This window comes from Ostrinia furnacalis, unplaced genomic scaffold (assembly GCF_004193835.3).
Source record: "Ostrinia furnacalis isolate ACB-3 unplaced genomic scaffold, ASM419383v2 OfSCF7336, whole genome shotgun sequence".
NCBI lineage: Eukaryota > Metazoa > Arthropoda > Insecta > Lepidoptera > Crambidae > Ostrinia > Ostrinia furnacalis.
In genome coordinates, this window is record NW_021137575.1 from 562976 (window position 1) to 568232 (window position 5257).

Genomic DNA, 5257 nt, shown 5'->3' on the forward strand with positions numbered 1-5257 from the left:
AGTCTCTGCCTAAAGACTCGATTTCTATCATTATCATCTTAACTCATCATAATCATTATCCCAAACTAATCCTTTCATGAACTATACAACCTGCAGCAGTTCATGTTTATTTTTTTATGCATAACAAGGCAGGTATTTGACCACAATCGCACCTGATGTTAAGTGGGAATGCAATGGTTTTAAACGAAGCCTTTCTTTGTCACATTCCTTTGTTCCTTTATTTCGGGCAAATAAGTCCACTGCTGGATCTTGTCCCCAGGTCTCCCCTGGATTTCCAGAACAACTGATATTGCGCTTCCCACAGTTCATCGGTCTACATTCGTATTGTCTTTGTCACATTGCTTACCCTCTAGCATTTCTTGACTTGCACCACTAATCCCTCTTGGTCGCCCTTTTTCCCGGATCAACCACGATTCGGGACCGTAACTAGATCATATTGTAACATGATTACTGAGGTCCCACTCCATGGGAAGCTTTTATCTATAATGGTGCGTAATACTGTGTACACTCAAGCACTTGTCCACGTTGAGAAATTTTATTTGCATTGGTTTGAGTGGTGGATAAGGATGGAAAATAAAAAAGAGTACTTTTTGGGAATGGACTTGCACAAAGTGCTTTTTTTGCTTTGATTTTTGTGGTTGTAATGTGATTCTTTTCGGCGCTGGTTCATTGATAAGTTTCCCTGCCACAAACTTGGAGTTTAAAGCGGTCAATTTGCAAATCCTGGCTAAACAGAAATCATCGCAGTTAGAACGATAAGAAGAATTAGTTCATTATTGAAAACAATCCAACAAATGTGTGATTGCAGTTGAACCTGCTTTGTTATGCCTAAAAAAACTCTTTGTACACTTTCATTACTGTAAGTGACCTCCACCACTTTGCGTACAAAATTACTAACTATTTATACTGGAAAATCTAAAACTGAAACGGTACATTTAAACAAATACTGAAACAATGAAGGCGGATGCATACGCCCACTAAAAAGATAAAAAAATACCAAAAGGAAATCAAAAACAACGAATGTTTAGTGAATTGTGCCAAATTTTTCACTGAAAGGAAAACATAAATAACAGCTACTTGTAACATTTCAAACTAAAAACCGTTATTTGGAAAGTGGAGGAAGTTGGGACCGGAAGCAGCAGTCTGCTGTAGGGGGCGCTGCGAGTCGCGTCGAGATATTCAGCACTTCCGGTGTGCGAGGGAGATGGGAGGAAATGAATACGTCTGCCGAATGAAGTGCTATTGAACAATCTTTGGAAATAGTGCAGTTTGGTTCGATTTTTTGTCGAACTTGAAACGCGATTGAACTTTGTCGTTTGACGGAATGGCTGCATGGATTTGCAACAGTCTGTTATTTAAAAATACTGGACCTGGGAAATCTAATGTGATTTCACGTGTGATTTTATAACTTTTATTACATCTTTAAAATATCACCCGACATAGGACACATACCTACCATTCTTCAAAGAGTCTCGTAATATGTAGACAATTTTTATCTTTTTCTATTTTTAATAATCCTAAACTAAAACACACCAAAGAGATATTATTAACATACAAATTTAAAAGTAATAGGTATCTGGTTCTGTATTCAGACCGCGATTATTATCTAGTTATTCATAAAACTAGCATTTTCCTGCGGCTTTTCCCGCATTAGAGTTAAAGTCTGTACATTTCTTAATGTTCAGTGACTTATGTTGAGAAGGTTCCCAATAACCTATCACCACCTGTCTACCTTCCTTTTCTCTTATCTTTCTTCTCCTTAAGATCTCGTCTTTCCTTGTACTATCTAATATTCAGTATTTTATTCTAGAAAAAACAGACAGACAGTGTTACATACAAGGATTTCGATTAAACCCCCTCAGGAATATTGGACGCTCCCCAGTACAACGCATCACGTCGCACACCGTCTGAGCTGGACACTGAAAGCAATATCACGTCTGGCTCGCTATAATAAACTGTCGCTGGCATGATACTTTGTATATTTACTTATAAAAGCTAAAGTGGGAGAGGGCTTAAAATGAAAAGAAAGGGAAAAGTAGAAGTTTTCATAGCGGTAATGTTCATCAAAAAATTTATTTCAATCGCCTTTCTGCCATCTTTTGAGTTCGCTATTTACCTACCTTAATTATAAAAAGCTATTTAATTAAATTACGTATTTCCATAACTAGCTACTGCTCGAGGGTATGCCTTTAGCCTAGGATCTGACTCTAGATTTCAGTCCATTACAGTCTCTATTGTGCAAATGATTAGAGACATTTCATTTATTCATCATCATCATCATCATTTCAGCCATAGGACGTCCACATGACTCCCCCAATGCTTTCCATGTTGATCGATTGTTGATTGATCGTTTCATTTATTACCAAAGACAAATCTTAAATGAAAGCCTCCTTCACCTTCTCCAAAATTTGATTTAATATTATAGGAGTAACAGAGGAGGACTGGTCCCATATATCAACTACTATTCGCAGTTAAAATGTAAAAAACAGATAATCTTTATTCATACGAACGGATAGTTTTTTTTAGTCTGAAAGAGATTTTTTTCAAAATATTCCTAGGGACACTAAATAAATTTTATAAAATCCGATTTGTATGAAAATTAAAATGAAGATATCAATTTTCTGACTTCACCATACCATTTATATGCCCATGTTGACATGGGCTAGTGGCGGCTCATATACCCATTTACCTAACACCCTGTATAAAGCCACAGATCTTCACCTGCGCATGTCATATCTCTATCCATGTACTTATAAGGGATCAAGTATAAAAGTCAACTAATCATCCGTAGGGTACCCTCGTTACGGGCTGTCACTACCGGCCGAACTGAAAGATCAACTTTGAACAATTTATGAAGGTTTGTTAGCTAACCAATATTGGATCCTGATTAATACTTCAATAAACCAGTGTTTGCATAATCGGACGGTTAGTTAGTTTTTCCAAAGTACACAATACCGCGGCTTCACCCACGTGAAATTTCGTTTGTTACAGATCGTCATAAATTATAGCTTATATGTTATTCTGGGTTATAAACAATAATATTGTAAAGTTTCATCAAAATCCGTTCAGTAGTTTTTGCGTGAAAGAGTAACAAACATCCAGACATCCAAACTTTCGCATTTATTAAGTAGGAAGGATTTATACAGTGATAAAGATAATGTGTGGGTGCAATTACATAAAACTAGTTCGATATACACTACTATTCCGACCTATCGTTCCCACCGCTGCAACTCCTGTGTAGCCAGGATCTACAGCTTGACCGCCAATAAAATCCAACAAGTGAAGATCAAGTTTGTAGTTCGATATCGATGATCGCCCCGGGTGCCAACCCATGCTACGCCGCCAGTTATATAGTTCCTAGTGGTCATTTACTTTCGATTGTGTTGTTATTTGCACATACAGCGGTCTCAAGGTCGCACCTCGCATGTGAAAGTAAACAGAAATAAAATAACGTCAGCGATAAAAAAAACGCGGTGCGTAAATCGAACTAAGACGTTCAAGTTTCCGTGGTGTAGCGGTTATCACATCTGCCTAACACGCAGAAGGCCCCCGGTTCGATCCCGGGCGGAAACATATTTTTGTCATTTCGGTATCTACTTTATTTACATACCTTGTAGAGACATTTTTCTTACATGTAAAAAAAACTTTATTCGATCCGAAATTTAATGATTTTGGAGCTCATCAAAATTTTCATAGCACCAAAATGGTAATGTCACCCTTTTTCATCGTCATCATCACCATCGTTTGCTGATATGCGTTGGGCTATGTCAGCGACTTTAGTTCGTTTACGGATCTCCTCATTTCTGATTCGATCTCGTAGAGATCGGTTTATCACATGCTGTACAAGCTGGTGTTGATCACGCTAACAGGACATAGTACGTTCCTCCTGTATCCTATAATTTCTTACTCTGTCTCTTATAAAATATAAGATTACGCAATGACCGTGTAAATTAATACTGATAAAGTGGGATCCACTAAATAATCGTCCGCTAACAAGCTCCCGTGGTACACCCTCGTCAAACCAGGCTGTCATGGCGGAAAATGTGAGGGTAGGGGCTTGAGCTGAGCGGTGAGCGGAGCGAGCGAAAGGACTTGAACAAAAGGTATTAAAAATCTACAACCGCCTCTAGTCCCTAGATCAAAGGGCGGACCCACCTTTGTCCATAGCTGCTCGGTTTGATCGGTGTCTAGCTGGCTACCTACCATCATGTATGATTTACCTACCTTAACAACAATGTTAATAGGTTTGCTGAGTTTCGGTGTTAGGAGGTAAGATAACCTTCTGTTGATGAAAATTCCGTGTGAAGCTTGTTTTCACCTTCAGCCTGATCATCACTTTCCATCAGGTCAAGTAGAAAAAAGTGGATAAAAAAGTTTCTAGAAATTCATGATTTTGCTGTCTAAGTTCGTTCACTCACAATATATTTTTAAGACTGATTTTATGTCCTCTCTAATTCTCAATAAACTTTAGTTTGATTTCCTACTTCTTACACATGTGTAAGAACACCCTGATATTACTGTGTCAATTTATGTCATTATACTCATAGCTGGTAAACATCATCTACCTAGTGGCATGCGTAGCGGCTGAATATCTCCTTATCAAACAAAAGCCACCATAATTGTGTAAGGAACCTTATCACCACCGCTTTTCAATGTGACCAATAAAATGTTTACATTATTGTTATTGCACAAAATATATCCCATCCCATCCCGCCCGCAAATCTTCATAACCTCAATAAAAGGAAAAACCCGAACTAAAACCGTTTCAGCGGAACAAACTGTTTATTATCTTTAATCCGAGCGAACAATACAATTTATATCCGTATTGCACAGTGGTGAGTTCCTGAGGCTTTTGTTGCGCAAAAAGGGGCGAAGGCTTATATCGCAGTTGCCCGTCATTCAATATCCACTGATATCTCATTTTGCCACGCGAATAGAAGCGAACAGAATGGATAGCGATTCGGTGGCCCGAGGGTTTTGGCGCAAAATGTGGAAAAACGCGATCATAGTTTTTTGTTTCAAACATCAACCACTATGCAAGCATTACTTTAACATTTTAATGCAAGTAATGACTATGTGTATGTACTCAGATAAATACTTGTGTATTTAAAGTTATTCAAAGACGTACCTACTTCCACACTAACATTATACGGAGGAAAGATTTGATTGTTCAAGTATTGACTAAGCTACGAAACCACCAGTCATCATCATCATCATCATCATTTCAGCCACAGGACGTCCACTGCTGAACATAGGC

General features: G+C 38.2%; 1 non-coding gene across 1 annotated transcript; it reads left to right on the top strand.

Moving 5' to 3' along the window:
• The first annotated feature begins 3500 nt into the window (after positions 1–3500).
• On the top strand, positions 3501–3573 carry TRNAV-AAC (transfer RNA valine (anticodon AAC)). Its single transcript has one exon. It is a non-coding gene; the product is annotated as a tRNA-Val (tRNA).
• The last annotated feature ends 1684 nt before the right edge of the window (positions 3574–5257 follow it).